This window comes from Gorilla gorilla, chromosome 5 (assembly GCF_029281585.2).
Source record: "Gorilla gorilla gorilla isolate KB3781 chromosome 5, NHGRI_mGorGor1-v2.1_pri, whole genome shotgun sequence".
NCBI lineage: Eukaryota > Metazoa > Chordata > Mammalia > Primates > Hominidae > Gorilla > Gorilla gorilla.
Window position 1 is genome coordinate 77633019 of NC_073229.2, and position 26168 is coordinate 77659186.

The following is a 26168-nucleotide window of genomic DNA, read 5'->3' on the forward strand; positions in this document are numbered from 1 at the left end:
ACAGAGCAGATTTGAAACCCTCTTTCTGTGGAATTTCCCAGTGGACATTTCAAGCGCTTTGCGGCCAACGGTAGAAAAGTAAATATCTTCGTATAAAAACTGGAGACAATCATTCTCAGAAACCACTTAGTGATGTGCGCTTTCCACTCACCGAGTTTAACCTTTCTTTTCACAGAGCAGTTTGGAAACACTCTTTTTCTAAAGTCTGCATGCGGATATTTGGACCTCTTTGAGGATTTCGTTGGAAACGGGATTTCTTCATCTAATGCTAGACAGAAGAATTCTCAGTAACTTCTTTGGGTTGCCTGTGTCCAACTCACAGAGTTGAACGTTCCTTTAGACAGAGCAGATTTGAAACCCTCTTTCGGTGGAATTTGCATGTGGACATTTCAAGCGCTTTGTGGCCAACGGTATAAAAGGAAATATCTTCGTGTAAAAACTAGAGAGAATCATTCCCAGCAACCGCTTTGTGATGAGTGCATTCCACTCAGAGAGTTTAACCATTTTTTTCATAGAAGAGTTTGGAAACACTCTGTTTGTAAAGTCTGCAAGTGGATATTTGGACCTCTTTGACGATTTCGTTGGAAACGGGATTTCTTCATCTAATGCTAGACAGAAGAATTCTCAGTAACTTCCTTGGGTTGCCTGTGTTCAACTCGCAGAGTTCAACGTTCCTTTAGAGAGAGCAGATTTGAAACCCTCTTTTTGTGGAATTTCCAAGTGGACACTTCAAGCGCTTTGCGGCCAACGGTAGAAAGGGAAATATCTTCGTCTAAAAACTGGAGACAATCATTCACAGAAACCACTAAGTGATGTGTGCGTTCCACTAACAGAGTTTAACCTTTCTTTTCATAGAGCAGTTTGGAAACACTCTGTTTGTAAAGTCTGCAAGTGGATATTTGGACCTCTTTGAGGATTTCGTTGGAAACGGGATTTCTTCATCTAATGCTAGACAGAAGAATTCTCAGTAACTTCTTTGGGTTGCCTGTGCTCAACTCGCAGAGTTCAACGTTCCTTTAGAGAGAGCAGATTTGAAACCGTCTTTTTGTGGAATTTCAATGTGGACATTTCAAGCGCTTTGGGGCCAACGGTGGAAAAAGAAATATCTTCGTATAGAAACTAGAGAGAATCATTCCCAGCAACCACTCTGTGATGAGTGCGTTCCACTCACAGAGTTTAACCTTTCTTTTCATAGAACAGTTTGGAAACACTCTGTTTGTAAAGTCTGCAAGTGGATATTTGGACCTCTTTGAGGATTTCGTTGGAAACGGGATTTCTTCATCAAACGCTAGACAGACGAATTCTCAGTAACTTCTTTGGGTTGTGTGTGTTCAACTCGCAGAGTTGAACCCTCCTTTAGACAGAGCAGATTTGAAACCCTCTTTCTGTGGAATTTCCCAGTGGACATTTCAAGCGCTTTGCGGCCAACGGTAGAAAAGTAAATATCTTCGTATAAAAACTGGAGACAATCATTCTCAGAAACCACTTAGTGATGTGCGCTTTCCACTCACCGAGTTTAACCTTTCTTTTCATAGAGCAGTTTGGAAACACTCTTTTTCTAAAGTCTGCATGCGGATATTTGGACCTCTTTGAGGATTTCGTTGGAAACGGGATTTCTTCATCTAATGCTAGACAGAAGAATTCTCAGTAACTTCTTTGGGTTGCCTGTGTCCAACTCACAGAGTTGAACGTTCCTTTAGACAGAGCAGATTTGAAACCCTCTTTCGGTGGAATTTGCATGTGGACATTTCAAGCGCTTTGTGGCCAACGGTATAAAAGGAAATATCTTCGTGTAAAAACTAGAGAGAATAATTCCCAGCAACCGCTTTGTGATGAGTGCATTCCACTCAGAGAGTTTAACCATTCTTTTCATAGAAGAGTTTGGAAACACTCTGTTTGTAAAGTCTGCAAGTGGATATTTGGACCTCTTTGACGATTTCGTTGGAAACGGGATTTCTTCATCTAATGCTAGACAGAAGAATTCTCAGTAACTTCCTTGGGTTGCCTGTGTTCAACACGCAGAGTTCAACGTTCCTTTAGAGAGAGCAGATTTGAAACCCTCTTTTTGTGGAATTTCCAAGTGGACACTTCAAGCGCTTTGCGGCCAACGGTAGAAAAGGAAATATCTTCGTATAAAAACTGGAGACAATCATTCACAGAAACCACTAAGTGATGTGTGCGTTCCACTAACAGAGTTTAACCTTTCTTTTCATAGAGCAGTTTGGAAACACTCTGTTTGTAAAGTCTGCAAGTGGATATTTGGACCTCTTTGAGGATTTCGTTGGAAACGGGATTTCTTCATCTAATGCTAGACAGAAGAATTCTCAGTAACTTCTTTGGGTTGCCTGTGCTCAACTCGCAGAGTTCAACGTTCCTTTAGAGAGAGCAGATTTGAAACCGTCTTTTTGTGGAATTTCAATGTGGACATTTCAAGCGCTTTGGGGCCAACGGTGGAAAAAGAAATATCTTCGTATAAAAACTAGAGAGAATCATTCCCAGCAACCACTTTGTGATGAGTGCGTTCCAATCACAGAGTTTAACCTTTCTTTTCATAGAACAGTTTGGAAACACTCTGTTTGTAAAGTCTGCAAGTGGATATTTGGACCTCTTTGAGGATTTCGTTGGAAACGGGATTTCTTCATCAAACGCTAGACAGACGAATTCTCAGTAACTTCTTTGGGTTGTGTGTGTTCAACTCGCAGAGTTGAACCCTCCTTTAGACAGAGCAGATTTGAAACCCTCTTTCTGTGGAATTTCCCAGTGGACATTTCAAGCGCTTTGCGGCCAACGGTAGAAAAGTAAATATCTTCGTATAAAAACTGGAGACAATCATTCTCAGAAAGCACTTAGTGATGTGCGCTTTCCACTCACCGAGTTTAACCTTTCTTTTCATAGAGCAGTTTGGAAACACTCTTTTTCTAAAGTCTGCATGCGGATATTTGGACCTCTTTGAGGATTTCGTTGGAAACGGGATTTCTTCATCTAATGCTAGACAGAAGAATTCTCAGTAACTTCTTTGGGTTGCCTGTGTCCAACTCACAGAGTTGAACGTTCCTTTAGACAGAGCAGATTTGAAACCCTCTTTCGGTGGAATTTGCATGTGGACATTTCAAGCGCTTTGTGGCCAACGGTATAAAAGGAAATATCTTCGTGTAAAAACTAGAGAGAATCATTCCCAGCAACCGCTTTGTGATGAGTGCATTCCACTCAGAGAGTTTAACCATTCTTTTCATAGAAGAGTTTGGAAACACTCTGTTTGTAAAGTCTGCAAGTGGATATTTGGACCTCTTTGACGATTTCGTTGGAAACGGGATTTCTTCATCTAATGCTAGACAGAAGAATTCTCAGTAACTTCCTTGGGTTGCCTGTGTTCAACACGCAGAGTTCAACGTTCCTTTAGAGAGAGCAGATTTGAAACCCTCTTTTTGTGGAATTTCCAAGTGGACACTTCAAGCGCTTTGCGGCCAACGGTAGAAAAGGAAATATCTTCGTATAAAAACTGGAGACAATCATTCACAGAAACCACTAAGTGATGTGTGCGTTCCACTAACAGAGTTTAACCTTTCTTTTCATAGAGCAGTTTGGAAACACTCTGTTTGTAAAGTCTGCAAGTGGATATTTGGACCTCTTTGAGGATTTCGTTGGAAACGGGATTTCTTCATCTAATGCTAGACAGAAGAATTCTCAGTAACTTCTTTGGGTTGCCTGTGCTCAACTCGCAGAGTTCAACGTTCCTTTAGAGAGAGCAGATTTGAAACCGTCTTTTTGTGGAATTTCAATGTGGACATTTAAAGCGCTTTGGGGCCAACGGTGGAAAAAGAAATATCTTCGTATAAAAACTAGAGAGAATCATTCCCAGCAACCACTTTGTGATGAGTGCGTTCCAATCACAGAGTTTAACCTTTCTTTTCATAGAACAGTTTGGAAACACTCTGTTTGTAAAGTCTGCAAGTGGATATTTGGACCTCTTTGAGGATTTCGTTGGAAACGGGATTTCTTCATCAAACGCTAGACAGACGAATTCTCAGTAACTTCTTTGGGTTGTGTGTGTTCAACTCGCAGAGTTGAACCCTCCTTTAGACAGAGCAGATTTGAAACCCTCTTTCTGTGGAATTTCCCAGTGGACATTTCAAGCGCTTTGCGGCCAACGGTAGAAAAGTAAATATCTTCGTATAAAAACTGGAGACAATCATTCTCAGAAAGCACTTAGTGATGTGCGCTTTCCACTCACCGAGTTTAACCTTTCTTTTCATAGAGCAGTTTGGAAACACTCTTTTTCTAAAGTCTGCATGCGGATATTTGGACCTCTTTGAGGATTTCGTTGGAAACGGGATTTCTTCATCTAATGCTAGACAGAAGAATTCTCAGTAACTTCTTTGGGTTGCCTGTGTCCAACTCACAGAGTTGAACGTTCCTTTAGACAGAGCAGATTTGAAACCCTCTTTCGGTGGAATTTGCATGTGGACATTTCAAGCGCTTTGTGGCCAACGGTATAAAAGGAAATATCTTCGTGTAAAAACTAGAGAGAATCATTCCCAGCAACCGCTTTGTGATGAGTGCATTCCACTCAGAGAGTTTAACCATTCTTTTCATAGAAGAGTTTGGAAACACTCTGTTTGTAAAGTCTGCAAGTGGATATTTGGACCTCTTTGACGATTTCGTTGGAAACGGGATTTCTTCATCTAATGCTAGACAGAAGAATTCTCAGTAACTTCCTTGGGTTGCCTGTGTTCAACACGCAGAGTTCAACGTTCCTTTAGAGAGAGCAGATTTGAAACCCTCTTTTTGTGGAATTTCCAAGTGGACACTTCAAGCGCTTTGCGGCCAACGGTAGAAAAGGAAATATCTTCGTATAAAAACTGGAGACAATCATTCACAGAAACCACTAAGTGATGTGTGCGTTCCACTAACAGAGTTTAACCTTTCTTTTCATAGAGCAGTTTGGAAACACTCTGTTTGTAAAGTCTGCAAGTGGATATTTGGACCTCTTTGAGGATTTCGTTGGAAACGGGATTTCTTCATCTAATGCTAGACAGAAGAATTCTCAGTAACTTCTTTGGGTTGCCTGTGCTCAACTCGCAGAGTTCAACGTTCCTTTAGAGAGAGCAGATTTGAAACCGTCTTTTTGTGGAATTTCAATGTGGACATTTCAAGCGCTTTGGGGCCAACGGTGGAAAAAGAAATATCTTCGTATAAAAACTAGAGAGAATCATTCCCAGCAACCACTTTGTGATGAGTGCGTTCCAATCACAGAGTTTAACCTTTCTTTTCATAGAACAGTTTGGAAACACTCTGTTTGTAAAGTCTGCAAGTGGATATTTGGACCTCTTTGAGGATTTCGTTGGAAACGGGATTTCTTCATCAAACGCTAGACAGACGAATTCTCAGTAACTTCTTTGGGTTGTGTGTGTTCAACTCGCAGAGTTGAACCCTCCTTTAGACAGAGCAGATTTGAAACCCTCTTTCTGTGGAATTTCCCAGTGGACATTTCAAGCGCTTTGCGGCCAACGGTAGAAAAGTAAATATCTTCGTATAAAAACTGGAGACAATCATTCTCAGAAACCACTTAGTGATGTGCGCTTTCCACTCACCGAGTTTAACCTTTCTTTTCATAGAGCAGTTTGGAAACACTCTTTTTCTAAAGTCTGCATGCGGATATTTGGACCTCTTTGAGGATTTCGTTGGAAACGGGTTTTTTTCATCTAATGCTAGACAGAAGAATTCTCAGTAACTTCTTTGGGTTGCCTGTGTCCAACTCACAGAGTTGAACGTTCCTTTAGACAGAGCAGATTTGAAACCCTCTTTCGGTGGAATTTGCATGTGGACATTTCAAGCGCTTTGTGGCCAACGGTATAAAAGGAAATATCTTCGTGTAAAAACTAGAGAGAATCATTCCCAGCAACCGCTTTGTGATGAGTGCATTCCACTCAGAGAGTTTAACCATTCTTTTCATAGAAGAGTTTGGAAACACTCTGTTTGTAAAGTCTGCAAGTGGATATTTGGACCTCTTTGACGATTTCGTTGGAAACGGGATTTCTTCATCTAATGCTAGACAGAAGAATTCTCAGTAACTTCCTTGGGTTGCCTGTGTTCAACTCGCAGAGTTCAACGTTCCTTTAGAGAGAGCAGATTTGAAACCCTCTTTTTGTGGAATTTCCAAGTGGACACTTCAAGCGCTTTGCGGCCAACGGTAGAAAAGGAAATATCTTCGTATAAAAACTGGAGACAATCTTTCACAGAAACCACTAAGTGACGTGTGCGTTCCACTAACAGAGTTTAACCTTTCTTTTCATAGAGCAGTTTGGAAACACTCTGTTTGTAAAGTCTGCAAGTGGATATTTGGACCTCTTTGAGGATTTCGTTGGAAACGGGATTTCTTCATCTAATGCTAGACAGAAGAATTCTCAGTAACTTCTTTGGGTTGCCTGTGCTCAACTCGCAGAGTTCAACGTTCCTTTAGAGAGAGCAGATTTGAAACCGTCTTTTTGTGGAATTTCAATGTGGACATTTCAAGCGCTTTGGGGCCAACGGTGGAAAAAGAAATATCTTCGTATAGAAACTAGAGAGAATCATTCCCAACAACCACTTTGTGATGAGTGCGTTCCACTCACAGAGTTTAACCTTTCTTTTCATAGAACAGTTTGGAAACACTCTGTTTGTAAAGTCTGCAAGTGGATATTTGGACCTCTTTGAGGATTTCGTTGGAAACGGGATTTCTTCATCAAACGCTAGACAGACGAATTCTCAGTAACTTCTTTGGGTTGTGTGTGTTCAACTCGCAGAGTTGAACCCTCCTTTAGACAGAGCAGATTTGAAACCCTCTTTCTGTGGAATTTCCCAGTGGACATTTCAAGCGCTTTGCGGCCAACGGTAGAAAAGTAAATATCTTCGTATAAAAACTGGAGACAATCATTCTCAGAAACCACTTAGTGATGTGCGCTTTCCACTCACCGAGTTTAACCTTTCTTTTCATAGAGCAGTTTGGAAACACTCTTTTTCTAAAGTCTGCATGCGGATATTTGGACCTCTTTGAGGATTTCATTGGAAACGGGATTTCTTCATCTAATGCTAGACAGAAGAATTCTCAGTAACTTCTTTGGGTTGCCTGTGTCCAACTCACAGAGTTGAACGTTCCTTTAGACAGAGCAGATTTGAAACCCTCTTTCGGTGGAATTTGCATGTGGACATTTCAAGCGCTTTGTGGCCAACGGTATAAAAGGAAATATCTTCGTGTAAAAACTAGAGAGAATCATTCCCAGCAACCGCTTTGTGATGAGTGCATTCCACTCAGAGAGTTTAACCATTCTTTTCATAGAAGAGTTTGGAAACACTCTGTTTGTAAAGTCTGCAAGTGGATATTTGGACCTCTTTGACGATTTCGTTGGAAACGGGATTTCTTCATCTAATGCTAGACAGAAGAATTCTCAGTAACTTCCTTGGGTTGCCTGTGTTCAACTCGCAGAGTTCAACGTTCCTTTAGAGAGAGCAGATTTGAAACCCTCTTTTTGTGGAATTTCCAAGTGGACACTTCAAGCGCTTTGCGGCCAACGGTAGAAAAGGAAATATCTTCGTCTAAAAACTGGAGACAATCATTCACAGAAACCACTAAGTGATGTGTGCGTTCCACTAACAGAGTTTAACCTTTCTTTTCATAGAGCAGTTTGGAAACACTCTGTTTGTAAAGTCTGCAAGTGGATATTTGGACCTCTTTGAGGATTTCGTTGGAAACGGGATTTCTTCATCCAATGCTAGACAGAAGAATTCTCAGTAACTTCTTTGGGTTGCCTGTGCTCAACTCGCAGAGTTCAACGTTCCTTTAGAGAGAGCAGATTTGAAACCGTCTTTTTGTGGAATTTCAATGTGGACATTTCAAGCGCTTTGGGGCCAACGGTGGAAAAAGAAATATCTTCGTATAAAAACTAGAGAGAATCATTCCCAGCAACCACTTTGTGATGAGTGCGTTCCACTCACAGAGTTTAACCTTTCTTTTCATAGAACAGTTTGGAAACACTCTGTTTGTAAAGTCTGCAAGTGGATATTTGGACCTCTTTGAGGATTTCGTTGGAAACGGGATTTCTTCATCAAACGCTAGACAGACGAATTCTCAGTAACTTCTTTGGGTTGTGTGTGTTCAACTCGCAGAGTTGAACCCTCCTTTAGACAGAGCAGATTAGAAACCCTCTTTCTGTGGAATTTCCCAGTGGACATTTCAAGCGCTTTGCGGCCAACGGTAGAAAAGTAAATATCTTCGTATAAAAACTGGAGACAATCATTCTCAGAAACCACTTAGTGATGTGCGCTTTCCACTCACCGAGTTTAACCTTTCTTTTCATAGAGCAGTTTGGAAACACTCTTTTTCTAAAGTCTGCATGCGGATATTTGGACCTCTTTGAAGATTTCGTTGGAAACGGGATTTCTTCATCTAATGCTAGACAGAAGAATTCTCAGTAACTTCTTTGGGTTGCCTGTGTCCAACTCACAGAGTTGAACGTTCCTTTAGACAGAGCAGATTTGAAACCCTCTTTCGGTGGAAGTTGCATGTGGACATTTCAAGCGCTTTGTGGCCAACGGTATAAAAGGAAATATCTTCGTGTAAAAACTAGAGAGAATCATTCCCAGCAACCGCTTTGTGATGAGTGCATTCCACTCAGAGAGTTTAACCATTCTTTTCATAGAAGAGTTTGGAAACACTCTGCTTGTAAAGTCTGCAAGTGGATATTTGGACCTCTTTGACGATTTCGTTGGAAACGGGATTTCTTCATCTAATGCTAGACAGAAGAATTCTCAGTAACTTCCTTGGGTTGCCTGTGTTCAACTCGCAGAGTTCAACGTTCCTTTAGAGAGAGCAGATTTGAAACCCTCTTTTTGTGGAATTTCCAAGTGGACACTTCAAGCGCTTTGCGGCCAACGGTAGAAAAGGAAATATCTTCGTCTAAAAACTGGAGACAATCATTCACAGAAACCACTAAGTGATGTGTGCGTTCCACTAACAGAGTTTAACCTTTCTTTTCATAGAGCAGTTTGGAAACACTCTGTTTGTAAAGTCTGCAAGTGGATATTTGGACCTCTTTGAGGATTTCGTTGGAAACGGGATTTCTTCATCCAATGCTAGACAGAAGAATTCTCAGTAACTTCTTTGGGTTGCCTGTGCTCAACTCGCAGAGTTCAACGTTCCTTTAGAGAGAGCAGATTTGAAACCGTCTTTTTGTGGAATTTCAATGTGGACATTTCAAGCGCTTTGGGGCCAACGGTGGAAAAAGAAATATCTTCGTATAAAAACTAGAGAGAATCATTCCCAGCAACCACTTTGTGATGAGTGCGTTCCACTCACAGAGTTTAACCTTTCTTTTCATAGAACAGTTTGGAAACACTCTGTTTGTAAAGTCTGCAAGTGGATATTTGGACCTCTTTGAGGATTTCGTTGGAAACGGGATTTCTTCATCAAACGCTAGACAGACGAATTCTCAGTAACTTCTTTGGGTTGTGTGTGTTCAACTCGCAGAGTTGAACCCTCCTTTAGACAGAGCAGATTTGAAACCCTCTTTCTGTGGAATTTCCCAGTGGACATTTCAAGCGCTTTGCGGCCAACGGTAGAAAAGTAAATATCTTCGTATAAAAACTGGAGACAATCATTCTCAGAAACCACTTAGTGATGTGCGCTTTCCACTCTCCGAGTTTAACCTTTCTTTTCTTAGAGCAGTTTGGAAACACTCTTTTTCTAAAGTCTGCATGCGGATATTTGGACCTCTTTGAGGATTTCGTTGGAAACGGGATTTCTTCATCTAATGCTAGACAGAAGAATTCTCAGTAACTTCTTTGGGTTGCCTGTGTCCAACTCACAGAGTTGAACGTTCCTTTAGACAGAGCAGATTTGAAACCCTCTTTCGGTGGAATTTGCATGTGGACATTTCAAGCGCTTTGTGGCCAACGGTATAAAAGGAAATATCTTCGTGTAAAAACTAGAGAGAATCATTCCCAGCAACCGCTTTGTGATGAGTGCATTCCACTCAGAGAGTTTAACCATTCTTTTCATAGAAGAGTTTGGAAACACTCTGCTTGTAAAGTCTGCAAGTGGATATTTGGACCTCTTTGACGATTTCGTTGGAAACGGGATTTCTTCATCTAATGCTAGACAGAAGAATTCTCAGTAACTTCCTTGGGTTGCCTGTGTTCAACTCGCAGAGTTCAACGTTCCTTTAGAGAGAGCAGATTTGAAACCCTCTTTTTGTGGAATTTCCAAGTGGACACTTCAAGCGCTTTGCGGCCAACGGTAGAAAAGGAAATATCTTCGTCTAAAAACTGGAGACAATCATTCACAGAAACCACTAAGTGATGTGTGCGTTCCACTAACAGAGTTTAACCTTTCTTTTCATAGAGCAGTTTGGAAACACTCTGTTTGTAAAGTCTGCAAGTGGATATTTGGACCTCTTTGAGGATTTCGTTGGAAACGGGATTTCTTCATCCAATGCTAGACAGAAGAATTCTCAGTAACTTCTTTGGGTTGCCTGTGCTCAACTCGCAGAGTTCAACGTTCCTTTAGAGAGAGCAGATTTGAAACCGTCTTTTTGTGGAATTTCAATGTGGACATTTCAAGCGCTTTGGGGCCAACGGTGGAAAAAGAAATATCTTCGTATAAAAACTAGAGAGAATCATTCCCAGCAACCACTTTGTGATGAGTGCGTTCCACTCACAGAGTTTAACCTTTCTTTTCATAGAACAGTTTGGAAACACTCTGTTTGTAAAGTCTGCAAGTGGATATTTGGACCTCTTTGAGGATTTCGTTGGAAACGGGATTTCTTCATCAAACGCTAGACAGACGAATTCTCAGTAACTTCTTTGGGTTGTGTGTGTTCAACTCGCAGAGTTGAACCCTCCTTTAGACAGAGCAGATTTGAAACCCTCTTTCTGTGGAATTTCCCAGTGGACATTTCAAGCGCTTTGCGGCCAACGGTAGAAAAGTAAATATCTTCGTATAAAAACTGGAGACAATCATTCTCAGAAACCACTTAGTGATGTGCGCTTTCCACTCTCCGAGTTTAACCTTTCTTTTCTTAGAGCAGTTTGGAAACACTCTTTTTCTAAAGTCTGCATGCGGATATTTGGACCTCTTTGAGGATTTCGTTGGAAACGGGATTTCTTCATCTAATGCTAGACAGAAGAATTCTCAGTAACTTCTTTGGGTTGCCTGTGTCCAACTCACAGAGTTGAACGTTCCTTTAGACAGAGCAGATTTGAAACCCTCTTTCGGTGGAATTTGCATGTGGACATTTCAAGCGCTTTGTGGCCAACGGTATAAAAGGAAATATCTTCGTGTAAAAACTAGAGAGAATCATTCCCAGCAACCGCTTTGTGATGAGTGCATTCCACTCAGAGAGTTTAACCATTCTTTTCATAGAAGAGTTTGGAAACACTCTGTTTGTAAAGTCTGCAAGTGGATATTTGGACCTCTTTGACGATTTCGTTGGAAACGGGATTTCTTCATCTAATGCTAGACAGAAGAATTCTCAGTAACTTCCTTGGGTTGCCTGTGTTCAACTCGCAGAGTTCAACGTTCCTTTAGAGAGAGCAGATTTGAAACCCTCTTTTTGTGGAATTTCCAAGTGGACACTTCAAGCGCTTTGCGGCCAACGGTAGAAAAGGAAATATCTTCGTCTAAAAACTGGAGACAATCATTCACAGAAACCACTAAGTGATGTGTGTGTTCCACTAACAGAGTTTAACCTTTCTTTTCATAGAGCAGTTTGGAAACACTCTGTTTGTAAAGTCTGCAAGTGGATATTTGGACCTCTTTGAGGATTTCGTTGGAAACGGGATTTCTTCATCCAATGCTAGACAGAAGAATTCTCAGTAACTTCTTTGGGTTGCCTGTGCTCAACTCGCAGAGTTCAACGTTCCTTTAGAGAGAGTAGATTTGAAACCGTCTTTTTGTGGAATTTCAATGTGGACATTTCAAGCGCTTTGGGGCCAACGGTGGAAAAAGAAATATCTTCGTATAAAAACTAGAGAGAATCATTCCCAGCAACCACTTTGTGATGAGTGCGTTCCACTCACAGAGTTTAACCTTTCTTTTCATAGAACAGTTTGGAAACACTCTGTTTGTAAAGTCTGCAAGTGGATATTTGGACCTCTTTGAGGATTTCGTTGGAAACGGGATTTCTTCATCAAACGCTAGACAGACGAATTCTCAGTAACTTCTTTGGGTTGTGTGTGTTCAACTCGCAGAGTTGAACCCTCCTTTAGACAGAGCAGATTAGAAACCCTCTTTCTGTGGAATTTCCCAGTGGACATTTCAAGCGCTTTGCGGCCAACGGTAGAAAAGTAAATATCTTCGTATAAAAACTGGAGACAATCATTCTCAGAAACCACTTAGTGATGTGCGCTTTCCACTCACCGAGTTTAACCTTTCTTTTCATAGAGCAGTTTGGAAACACTCTTTTTCTAAAGTCTGCATGCGGATATTTGGACCTCTTTGAAGATTTCGTTGGAAACGGGATTTCTTCATCTAATGCTAGACAGAAGAATTCTCAGTAACTTCTTTGGGTTGCCTGTGTCCAACTCACAGAGTTGAACGTTCCTTTAGACAGAGCAGATTTGAAACCCTCTTTCGGTGGAATTTGCATGTGGACATTTCAAGCGCTTTGTGGCCAACGGTATAAAAGGAAATATCTTCGTGTAAAAACTAGAGAGAATCATTCCCAGCAACCGCTTTGTGATGAGTGCATTCCACTCAGAGAGTTTAACCATTCTTTTCATAGAAGAGTTTGGAAACACTCTGTTTGTAAAGTCTGCAAGTGGATATTTGGACCTCTTTGACAATTTCGTTGGAAACGGGATTTCTTCATCTAATGCTAGACAGAAGAATTCTCAGTAACTTCCTTGGGTTGCCTGTGTTCAACTCGCAGAGTTCAACGTTCCTTTAGAGAGAGCAGATTTGAAACCCTCTTTTTGTGGAATTTCCAAGTGGACACTTCAAGCGCTTTGCGGCCAACGGTAGAAAAGGAAATATCTTCGTATAAAAACTGGAGACAATCATTCACAGAAACCACTAAGTGATGTGTGCGTTCCACTAACAGAGTTTAACCTTTCTTTTCATAGAGCAGTTTGGAAACACTCTGTTTGTAAAGTCTGCAAGTGGATATTTGGACCTCTTTGAGGATTTCGTTGGAAACGGGATTTCTTCATCCAATGCTAGACAGAAGAATTCTCAGTAACTTCTTTGGGTTGCCTGTGCTCAACTCGCAGAGTTCAACGTTCCTTTAGAGAGAGCAGATTTGAAACCGTCTTTTTGTGGAATTTCAATGTGGACATTTCAAGCGCTTTGGGGCCAACGGTGGAAAAAGAAATATCTTCGTATAAAAACTAGAGAGAATCATTCCCAGCAACCACTTTGTGATGAGTGCGTTCCACTCACAGAGTTTAACCTTTCTTTTCATAGAACAGTTTGGAAACACTCTGTTTGTAAAGTCTGCAAGTGGATATTTGGACCTCTTTGAGGATTTCGTTGGAAACGGGATTTCTTCATCAAACGCTAGACAGACGAATTCTCAGTAACTTCTTTGGGTTGTGTGTGTTCAACTCGCAGAGTTGAACCCTCCTTTAGACAGAGCAGATTAGAAACCCTCTTTCTGTGGAATTTCCCAGTGGACATTTCAAGCGCTTTGCGGCCAACGGTAGAAAAGTAAATATCTTCGTATAAAAACTGGAGAGAATCATTCTCAGAAACCACTTTGTGATGTGTGTGTTCCACTCACAGAGTTTAACCTTTCTTTTCATAGAGCAGTTTGGAAACACTCTGTTTGTAAAGTCTGCAAGTGGATATTTGGACCTCTTTGAGGATTTCGTTGGAAACGGGATTTCTTCATCCAATGCTAGACAGAAGAATTCTCAGTAACTTCTTTGGGTTGCCTGTGCTCAACTCGCAGAGTTCAACGTTCCTTTAGAGAGAGCAGATTTGAAACCGTCTTTTTGTGGAATTTCAATGTGGACATTTCAAGCGCTTTGGGGCCAACGGTGGAAAAAGAAATATCTTCGTATAAAAACTAGAGAGAATCATTCCCAGCAACCACTTTGTGATGAGTGCGTTCCACTCACAGAGTTTAACCTTTCTTTTCATAGAACAGTTTGGAAACACTCTGTTTGTAAAGTCTGCAAGTGGATATTTGGACCTCTTTGAGGATTTCGTTGGAAACGGGATTTCTTCATCAAACGCTAGACAGACGAATTCTCAGTAACTTCTTTGGGTTGTGTGTGTTCAACTCGCAGAGTTGAACCCTCCTTTAGACAGAGCAGATTTGAAACCCTCTTTCTGTGGAATTTCCCAGTGGACATTTCAAGCGCTTTGCGGCCAACGGTAGAAAAGTAAATATCTTCGTATAAAAACTGGAGACAATCATTCTCAGAAACCACTTAGTGATGTGCGCTTTCCACTCTCCGAGTTTAACCTTTCTTTTCTTAGAGCAGTTTGGAAACACTCTTTTTCTAAAGTCTGCATGCGGATATTTGGACCTCTTTGAGGATTTCGTTGGAAACGGGATTTCTTCATCTAATGCTAGACAGAAGAATTCTCAGTAACTTCTTTGGGTTGCCTGTGTCCAACTCACAGAGTTGAACGTTCCTTTAGACAGAGCAGATTTGAAACCCTCTTTCGGTGGAATTTGCATGTGGACATTTCAAGCGCTTTGTGGCCAACGGTATAAAAGGAAATATCTTCGTGTAAAAACTAGAGAGAATCATTCCCAGCAACCGCTTTGTGATGAGTGCATTCCACTCAGAGAGTTTAACCATTCTTTTCATAGAAGAGTTTGGAAACACTCTGCTTGTAAAGTCTGCAAGTGGATATTTGGACCTCTTTGACGATTTCGTTGGAAACGGGATTTCTTCATCTAATGCTAGACAGAAGAATTCTCAGTAACTTCCTTGGGTTGCCTGTGTTCAACTCGCAGAGTTCAACGTTCCTTTAGAGAGAGCAGATTTGAAACCCTCTTTTTGTGGAATTTCCAAGTGGACACTTCAAGCGCTTTGCGGCCAACGGTAGAAAAGGAAATATCTTCGTCTAAAAACTGGAGACAATCATTCACAGAAACCACTAAGTGATGTGTGCGTTCCACTAACAGAGTTTAACCTTTCTTTTCATAGAGCAGTTTGGAAACACTCTGTTTGTAAAGTCTGCAAGTGGATATTTGGACCTCTTTGAGGATTTCGTTGGAAACGGGATTTCTTCATCCAATGCTAGACAGAAGAATTCTCAGTAACTTCTTTGGGTTGCCTGTGCTCAACTCGCAGAGTTCAACGTTCCTTTAGAGAGAGCAGATTTGAAACCGTCTTTTTGTGGAATTTCAATGTGGACATTTCAAGCGCTTTGGGGCCAACGGTGGAAAAAGAAATATCTTCGTATAAAAACTAGAGAGAATCATTCCCAGCAACCACTTTGTGATGAGTGCGTTCCACTCACAGAGTTTAACCTTTCTTTTCATAGAACAGTTTGGAAACACTCTGTTTGTAAAGTCTGCAAGTGGATATTTGGACCTCTTTGAGGATTTCGTTGGAAACGGGATTTCTTCATCAAACGCTAGACAGACGAATTCTCAGTAACTTCTTTGGGTTGTGTGTGTTCAACTCGCAGAGTTGAACCCTCCTTTAGACAGAGCAGATTTGAAACCCTCTTTCTGTGGAATTTCCCAGTGGACATTTCAAGCGCTTTGCGGCCAACGGTAGAAAAGTAAATATCTTCGTATAAAAACTGGAGACAATCATTCTCAGAAACCACTTAGTGATGTGCGCTTTCCACTCTCCGAGTTTAACCTTTCTTTTCTTAGAGCAGTTTGGAAACACTCTTTTTCTAAAGTCTGCATGCGGATATTTGGACCTCTTTGAGGATTTCGTTGGAAACGGGATTTCTTCATCTAATGCTAGACAGAAGAATTCTCAGTAACTTCTTTGGGTTGCCTGTGTCCAACTCACAGAGTTGAACGTTCCTTTAGACAGAGCAGATTTGAAACCCTCTTTCGGTGGAATTTGCATGTGGACATTTCAAGCGCTTTGTGGCCAACGGTATAAAAGGAAATATCTTCGTGTAAAAACTAGAGAGAATCATTCCCAGCAACCGCTTTGTGATGAGTGCATTCCACTCAGAGAGTTTAACCATTCTTTTCATAGAAGAGTTTGGAAACACTCTGTTTGTAAAGTCTGCAAGTGGATATTTGGACCTCTTTGACGATTTCGTTGGAAACGGGATTTCTTCATCTAATGCTAGACAGAAGAATTCTCAGTAACTTCCTTGGGTTGCCTGTGTTCAACTCGCAGAGTTCAACGTTCCTTTAGAGAGAGCAGATTTGAAACCCTCTTTTTGTGGAATTTCCAAGTGGACACTTCAAGCGCTTTGCGGCCAACGGTAGAAAAGGAAATATCTTCGTCTAAAAACTGGAGACAATCATTCACAGAAACCACTAAGTGATGTGTGTGTTCCACTAACAGAGTTTAACCTTTCTTTTCATAGAGCAGTTTGGAAACACTCTGTTTGTAAAGTCTGCAAGTGGATATTTGGACCTCTTTGAGGATTTCGTTGGAAACGGGATTTCTTCATCCAATGCTAGACAGAAGAATTCTCAGTAACTTCTTTGGGTTGCCTGTGCTCAACTCGCAGAGTTCAACGTTCCTTTAGAGAGAGTAGATTTGAAACCGTCTTTTTGTGGAATTTCAATGTGGACATTTCAAGCGCTTTGGGGCCAACGGTGGAAAAAGAAATATCTTCGTATAAAAACTAGAGAGAATCATTCCCAGCAACCACTTTGTGATGAGTGCGTTCCACTCACAGAGTTTAACCTTTCTTTTCATAGAACAGTTTGGAAACACTCTGTTTGTAAAGTCTGCAAGTGGATATTTGGACCTCTTTGAGGATTTCGTTGGAAACGGGATTTCTTCATCAAACGCTAGACAGACGAATTCTCAGTAACTTCTTTGGGTTGTGTGTGTTCAACTCGCAGAGTTGAACCCTCCTTTAGACAGAGCAGATTAGAAACCCTCTTTCTGTGGAATTTCCCAGTGGACATTTCAAGCGCTTTGCGGCCAACGGTAGAAAAGTAAATATCTTCGTATAAAAACTGGAGACAATCATTCTCAGAAACCACTTAGTGATGTGCGCTTTCCACTCACCGAGTTTAACCTTTCTTTTCATAGAGCAGTTTGGAAACACTCTTTTTCTAAAGTCTGCATGCGGATATTTGGACCTCTTTGAAGATTTCGTTGGAAACGGGATTTCTTCATCTAATGCTAGACAGAAGAATTCTCAGTAACTTCTTTGGGTTGCCTGTGTCCAACTCACAGAGTTGAACGTTCCTTTAGACAGAGCAGATTTGAAACCCTCTTTCGGTGGAATTTGCATGTGGACATTTCAAGCGCTTTGTGGCCAACGGTATAAAAGGAAATATCTTCGTGTAAAAACTAGAGAGAATCATTCCCAGCAACCGCTTTGTGATGAGTGCATTCCACTCAGAGAGTTTAACCATTCTTTTCATAGAAGAGTTTGGAAACACTCTGTTTGTAAAGTCTGCAAGTGGATATTTGGACCTCTTTGACAATTTCGTTGGAAACGGGATTTCTTCATCTAATGCTAGACAGAAGAATTCTCAGTAACTTCCTTGGGTTGCCTGTGTTCAACTCGCAGAGTTCAACGTTCCTTTAGAGAGAGCAGATTTGAAACCCTCTTTTTGTGGAATTTCCAAGTGGACACTTCAAGCGCTTTGCGGCCAACGGTAGAAAAGGAAATATCTTCGTATAAAAACTGGAGACAATCATTCACAGAAACCACTAAGTGATGTGTGCGTTCCACTAACAGAGTTTAACCTTTCTTTTCATAGAGCAGTTTGGAAACACTCTGTTTGTAAAGTCTGCAAGTGGATATTTGGACCTCTTTGAGGATTTCGTTGGAAACGGGATTTCTTCATCCAATGCTAGACAGAAGAATTCTCAGTAACTTCTTTGGGTTGCCTGTGCTCAACTCGCAGAGTTCAACGTTCCTTTAGAGAGAGCAGATTTGAAACCGTCTTTTTGTGGAATTTCAATGTGGACATTTCAAGCGCTTTGGGGCCAACGGTGGAAAAAGAAATATCTTCGTATAAAAACTAGAGAGAATCATTCCCAGCAACCACTTTGTGATGAGTGCGTTCCACTCACAGAGTTTAACCTTTCTTTTCATAGAACAGTTTGGAAACACTCTGTTTGTAAAGTCTGCAAGTGGATATTTGGACCTCTTTGAGGATTTCGTTGGAAACGGGATTTCTTCATCAAACGCTAGACAGACGAATTCTCAGTAACTTCTTTGGGTTGTGTGTGTTCAACTCGCAGAGTTGAACCCTCCTTTAGACAGAGCAGATTAGAAACCCTCTTTCTGTGGAATTTCCCAGTGGACATTTCAAGCGCTTTGCGGCCAACGGTAGAAAAGTAAATATCTTCGTATAAAAACTGGAGACAATCATTCTCAGAAAGCACTTAGTGATGTGCGCTTTCCACTCACCGAGTTTAACCTTTATTTTCATAGAGCAGTTTGGAAACACTCTTTTTCTAAAGTCTGCATGCGGATATTTGGACCTCTTTGAGGATTTCGTTGGAAACGGGATTTCTTCATCTAATGCTAGACAGAAGAATTCTCAGTAACTTCTTTGGGTTGCCTGTGTCCAACTCACAGAGTTGAACGTTCCTTTAGACAGAGCAGATTTGAAACCCTCTTTCGGTGGAATTTGCATGTGGACATTTCAAGCGCTTTGTGGCCAACGGTATAAAAGGAAATATCTTCGTGTAAAAACTAGAGAGAATCATTCCCAGCAACCGCTTTGTGATGAGTGCATTCCACTCAGAGAGTTTAACCATTCTTTTCATAGAAGAGTTTGGAAACACTCTGTTTGTAAAGTCTGCAAGTGGATATTTGGACCTCTTTGACGATTTCGTTGGAAACGGGATTTCTTCATCTAATGCTAGACAGAAGAATTCTCAGTAACTTCCTTGGGTTGCCTGTGTTCAACTCACAGAGTTCAACGTTCCTTTAGAGAGAGCAGATTTGAAACCCTCTTTTTGTGGAATTTCCAAGTGGACACTTCAAGCGCTTTGGGGCCAACGGTAGAAAAGGAAATATCTTCGTATAAAAACTGGAGACAATCATTCTCAGAAACCACTTAGTGATGTGCGCTTTCCACTCACCGAGTTTAACCTTTCTTTTCATAGAGCAGTTTGGATACACTCTTTTTCTAAAGTCTGCATGCGGATATTTGGACCTCTTTGAGGATTTCGTTGGAAACGGGATTTCTTCATCTAATGCTAGACAGAAGAATTCTCAGTAACTTCTTTGGGTTGCCTGTGCTCAACTCGCAGAGTTCAACGTTCCTTTAGAGAGAGCAGATTTGAAACCCTCTTTTTGTGGAATTTCAATGTGGACATTTCAAGCGCTTTGGGGCCAAAGGTGGAAAAAGAAATATCTTCGTATAAAAACTAGAGAGAATCATTCCCAGCAACCACTTTGTGATGAGTGCGTTCCACTCACAGAGTTTAACCTTTCTTTTCATAGAACAGTTTGGAAACACTCTGTTTGTAAAGTCTGCAAGTGGATATTTGGACCTCTTTGAGGATTTCGTTGGAAACGGGATTTCTTCATCAAACGCTAGACAGACGAATTCTCAGTAACTTCTTTGGGTTGTGTGTGTTCAACTCGCAGAGTTGAACCCTCCTTTAGACAGAGCAGATTTGAAACCCTCTTTCTGTGGAATTTCCCAGTGGACATTTCAAGCGCTTTGCGGCCAACGGTAGAAAAGTAAATATCTTCGTATAAAAACTGGAGACAATCATTCTCAGAAACCACTTAGTGATGTGCGCTTTCCACTCTCCGAGTTTAACCTTTCTTTTCTTAGAGCAGTTTGGAAACACTCTTTTTCTAAAGTCTGCATGCGGATATTTGGACCTCTTTGAGGATTTCGTTGGAAACGGGATTTCTTCATCTAATGCTAGACAGAAGAATTCTCAGTAACTTCTTTGGGTTGCCTGTGTCCAACTCACAGAGTTGAACGTTCCTTTAGACAGAGCAGATTTGAAACCCTCTTTTGGTGGAATTTGCATGTGGACATTTCAAGCGCTTTGTGGCCAACGGTATAAAAGGAAATATCTTCGTGTAAAAACTAGAGAGAATCATTCCCAGCAACCGCTTTGTGATGAGTGCATTCCACTCAGAGAGTTTAACCATTCTTTTCATAGAAGAGTTTGGAAACACTCTGTTTGTAAAGTCTGCAAGTGGATATTTGGACCTCTTTGACGATTTCGTTGGAAACGGGATTTCTTCATCTAATGCTAGACAGAAGAATTCTCAGTAACTTCCTTGGGTTGCCTGTGTTCAACTCGCAGAGTTCAACGTTCCTTTAGAGAGAGCAGATTTGAAACCCTCTTTTTGTGGAATTTCCAAGTGGACACTTCAAGCGCTTTGCGGCCAACGGTAGAAAAGGAAATATCTTCGTATAAAAACTGGAGACAATCATTCACAGAAACCACTAAGTGATGTGTGCGTTCCACTAACAGAGTTTAACCTTTCTTTTCATAGAGCAGTTTGGAAACACTCTGTTTGTAAAGTCTGCAAGTGGATATTTGGACCTCTTTGAGGATTTCGTTGGAAACGGGATTTCTTCATCTAATGCTAGACAGAAGAATTCTCAGTAACTTCTTTGGGTTGCCTGTGCTCAACTCGCAGAGTTCAACGTTCCTTTAGAGAGAGCAGATTTGAAACCGTCTTTTTGTGGAATTTCAATGTGGACATTTCAAGCGCTTTGGGGCCAATGGTGGAAAAAGAAATATCTTCGTATAAAAACTAGAGAGAATCATTCCCAGCAACCACTTTGTGATGAGTGCGTTCCACTCACAGAGTTTAACCTTTCTTTTCATAGAACAGTTTGGAAACACTCTGTTTGTAAAGTCTGCAAGTGGATATTTGGACCTCTTTGAGGATTTCGTTGGAAACGGGATTTCTTCATCAAACGCTAGACAGACGAATTCTCAGTAACTTCTTTGGGTTGTGTGTGTTCAACTCGCAGAGTTGAACCCTCCTTTAGACAGAGCAGATTTGAAACCCTCTTTCTGTGGAATTTCCCAGTGGACATTTCAAGCGCTTTGCGGCCAACGGTAGAAAAGTAAATATCTTCGTATAAAAACTGGAGACAATCATTCTCAGAAACCACTTAGTGATGTGCGCTTTCCACTCACCGAGTTTAACCTTTCTTTTCATAGAGCAGTTTGGAAACACTCTTTTTCTAAAGTCTGCATGCGGATATTTGGACCTCTTTGAGGATTTCGTTGGAAACGGGATTTCTTCATCTAATGCTAGACAGAAGAATTCTCAGTAACTTCTTTGGGTTGCCTGTGCTCAACTCGCAGAGTTCAACGTTCCTTTAGAGAGAGGAGATTTGAAACCGTCTTTTTGTGGAATTTCAATGTGGACATTTCAAGCGCTTTGGGGCCAACGGTGGAAAAAGAAATATCTTCGTATAAAAACAAGAGAGAATCATTCCCAGCAACCACTTTGTGATGAGTGCGTTCCACTCACAGAGTTTAACCTTTCTTTTCATAGAACAGTTTGGAAACACTCTGTTTGTAAAGTCTGCAAGTGGATATTTGGACCTCTTTGAGGATTTTGTTGGAAACGGGATTTCTTCATCAAACGCTAGACAGACGAATTCTCAGTAACTTCTTTGGGTTGTGTGTGTTCAACTCACAGAGTTGAACCCTCCTTTAGACAGAGCAGATTTGAAACCCTCTTTCTGTGGAATTTCCCAGTGGACATTTCAAGCGCTTTGCGGCCAACGGTAGAAAAGTAAATATCTTCGTATAAAAACTGGAGACAATCATTCTCAGAAACCACTTAGTGATGTGCGCTTTCCACTCACCGAGTTTAACCTTTCTTTTCATAGAGCAGTTTGGAAACACTCTTTTTCTAAAGTCTGCATGCGGATATTTGGACCTCTTTGAGGATTTCGTTGGAAACGGGATTTCTTCATCTAATGCTAGACAGAAGAATTCTCAGTAACTTCTTTGGGTTGCCTGTGTCCAACTCACAGAGTTGAACGTTCCTTTAGACAGAGCAGATTTGAAACCCTCTTTCGGTGGAATTTGCATGTGGACATTTCAAGCGCTTTGTGGCCAACGGTATAAAAGGAAATATCTTCGTATAAAAACTAGAGAGAATCATTCCCAGCAACCGCTTTGTGATGAGTGCATTCCACTCAGAGAGTTTAACCATTCTTTTCATAGAAGAGTTTGGAAACACTCTGTTTGTAAAGTCTGCAAGTGGATATTTGGACCTCTTTGACGATTTCGTTGGAAACGGGGTTTCTTCATCTAATGCTAGACAGAAGAATTCTCAGTAACTTCCTTGGGTTGCCTGTGTTCAACTCACAGAGTTCAACGTTCCTTTAGAGAGAGCAGATTTGAAACCCTCTTTTTGTGGAATTTCCAAGTGGACACTTCAAGCGCTTTGGGGCCAACGGTAGAAAAGGAAATATCTTCGTATAAAAACTGGAGACAATCATTCTCAGAAACCACTTAGTGATGTGCGCTTTCCACTCACCGAGTTTAACCTTTCTTTTCATAGAGCAGTTTGGAAACACTCTTTTTCTAAAGTCTGCATGCGGATATTTGGACCTCTTTGAGGATTTCGTTGGAAACGGGATTTCTTCATCTAATGCTAGACAGAAGAATTCTCAGTAACTTCTTTGGGTTGCCTGTGCTCAACTCGCAGAGTTCAACGTTCCTTTAGAGAGAGCAGATTTGAAACCCTCTTTTTGTGGAATTTCAATGTGGACATTTCAAGCGCTTTGGGGCCAAAGGTGGAAAAAGAAATATCTTCGTATAAAAACTAGAGAGAATCATTCCCAGCAACCACTTTGTGATGAGTGCGTTCCACTCACAGAGTTTAACCTTTCTTTTCATAGAACAGTTTGGAAACACTCTGTTTGTAAAGTCTGCAAGTGGATATTTGGACCTCTTTGAGGATTTCGTTGGAAACGGGATTTCTTCATCAAACGCTAGACAGACGAATTCTCAGTAACTTCTTTGGGTTGTGTGTGTTCAACTCGCAGAGTTGAACCCTCCTTTAGACAGAGCAGATTTGAAACCCTCTTTCTGTGGAATTTCCCAGTGGACATTTCAAGCGCTTTGCGGCCAACGGTAGAAAAGTAAATATCTTCGTATAAAAACTGGAGACAATCATTCTCAGAAACCACTTAGTGATGTGCGCTTTCCACTCACCGAGTTTAACCTTTCTTTTCATAGAGCAGTTTGGAAACACTCTTTTTCTAAAGTCTGCATGCGGATATTTGGACCTCTTTGAGGATTTCGTTGGAAACGGGATTTCTTCATCTAATGCTAGACAGAAGAATTCTCAGTAACTTCTTTGGGTTGCCTGTGTCCAACTCACAGAGTTGAACGTTCCTTTAGACAGAGCAGATTTGAAACCCTCTTTCGGTGGAATTTGCATGTGGACATTTCAAGCGCTTTGTGGCCAACGGTATAAAAGGAAATATCTTCGTGTAAAAACTAGAGAGAATCATTCCCAGCAACCGCTTTGTGATGAGTGCATTCCACTCAGAGAGTTTAACCATTCTTTTCATAGAAGAGTTTGGAAACACTCTGTTTGTAAAGTCTGCAAGTGGATATTTGGACCTCTTTGACGATTTCGTTGGAAACGGGATTTCTTCATCTAATGCTAGACAGAAGAATTCTCAGTAACTTCCTTGGGTTGCCTGTGTTCAACTCGCAGAGTTCAACGTTCCTTTAGAGAGAGCAGATTTGAAACCCTCTTTTTGTGGAATTTCCAAGTGGACACTTCAAGCGCTTTGCGGCCAACGGTAGAAAAGGAAATATCTTCGTATAAAAACTGGAGACAATCATTCACAGAAACCACTAAGTGATGTGTGCGTTCCACTAACAGAGTTTAACCTTTCTTTTCATAGAGCAGTTTGGAAACACTCTGTTTGTAAAGTCTGCAAGTGGATATTTGGACCTCTTTGAGGATTTCGTTGGAAACGGGATTTCTTCATCTAATGCTAGACAGAAGAATTCTCAGTAACTTCTTTGGGTTGCCTGTGCTCAACTCGCAGAGTTCAACGTTCCTTTAGAGAGAGCAGATTTGAAACCGTCTTTTTGTGGAATTTCAATGTGGACATTTCAAGCGCTTTGGGGCCAACGGTGGAAAAAGAAATATCTTCGTATAAAAACTAGAGAGAATCATTCCCAGCAACCACTTTGTGATGAGTGCGTTCCACTCACAGAGTTTAACCTTTCTTTTCATAGAACAGTTTGGAAACACTCTGTTTGTAAAGTCTGCAAGTGGATATTTGGACCTCTTTGAGGATTTCGTTGGAAACGGGATTTCTTCATCAAACGCTAGACAGACGAATTCTCAGTAACTTCTTTGGGTTGTGTGTGTTCAACTCGCAGAGTTGAACCCTCCTTTAGACAGAGCAGATTTGAAACCCTCTTTCTGTGGAATTTCCCAGTGGACATTTCAAGCGCTTTGCGGCCAACGGTAGAAAAGTAAATATCTTCGTATAAAAACTGGAGACAATCATTCTCAGAAACCACTTAGTGATGTGCGCTTTCCACTCACCGAGTTTAACCTTTCTTTTCATAGAGCAGTTTGGAAACACTCTTTTTCTAAAGTCTGCATGCGGATATTTGGACCTCTTTGAGGATTTCGTTGGAAACGGGATTTCTTCATCTAATGCTAGACAGAAGAATTCTCAGTAACTTCTTTGGGTTGCCTGTGTCCAACTCACAGAGTTGAACGTTCCTTTAGACAGAGCAGATTTGAAACCCTCTTTCGGTGGAATTTGCATGTGGACATTTCAAGCGCTTTGTGGCCAATGGTATAAAAGGAAATATCTTCGTGTAAAAACTAGAGAGAATCATTCCCAGCAACCGCTTTGTGATGAGTGCATTCCACTCAGAGAGTTTAACCATTCTTTTCATAGAAGAGTTTGGAAACACTCTGTTTGTAAAGTCTGCAAGTGGATATTTGGACCTCTTTGACGATTTCGTTGGAAACGGGATTTCTTCATCTAATGCTAGACAGAAGAATTCTCAGTAACTTCCTTGGGTTGCCTGTGTTCAACTCGCAGAGTTCAACGTTCCTTTAGAGAGAGCAGATTTGAAACCCTCTTTTTGTGGAATTTCCAAGTGGACACTTCAAGCGCTTTGCGGCCAACGGTAGAAAAGGAAATATCTTCGTATAAAAACTGGAGACAATCATTCACAGAAACCACTAAGTGATGTGTGCGTTCCACTAACAGAGTTTAACCTTTCTTTTCATAGAGCAGTTTGGAAACACTCTGTTTGTAAAGTCTGCAAGTGGATATTTGGACCTCTTTGAGGATTTCGTTGGAAACGGGATTTCTTCATCCAATGCTAGACAGAAGAATTCTCAGTAACTTCTTTGGGTTGCCTGTGCTCAACTCGCAGAGTTCAACGTTCCTTTAGAGAGAGCAGATTTGAAACCGTCTTTTTGTGGAATTTCAATGTGGACATTTCAAGCGCTTTGGGGCCAACGGTGGAAAAAGAAATATCTTCGTATAAAAACTAGAGAGAATCATTCCCAGCAACCACTTTGTGATGAGTGCGTTCCAATCACAGAGTTTAACCTTTCTTTTCATAGAACAGTTTGGAAACACTCTGTTTGTAAAGTCTGCAAGTGGATATTTGGACCTCTTTGAGGATTTCGTTGGAAACGGGATTTCTTCATCAAACGCTAGACAGACGAATTCTCAGTAACTTCTTTGGGTTGTGTGTGTTCAACTCGCAGAGTTGAACCCTCCTTTAGACAGAGCAGATTAGAAACCCTCTTTCTGTGGAATTTCCCAGTGGACATTTCAAGCGCTTTGCGGCCAACGGTAGAAAAGTAAATATCTTCGTATAAAAACTGGAGACAATCATTCTCAGAAACCACTTAGTGATGTGCGCTTTCCACTCACCGAGTTTAACCTTTCTTTTCATAGAGCAGTTTGGAAACACTCTTTTTCTAAAGTCTGCATGCGGATATTTGGACCTCTTTGAGGATTTCGTTGGAAACGGGATTTCTTCATCTAATGCTAGACAGAAGAATTCTCAGTAACTTCCTTGGGTTGCCTGTGTTCAACTCGCAGAGTTCA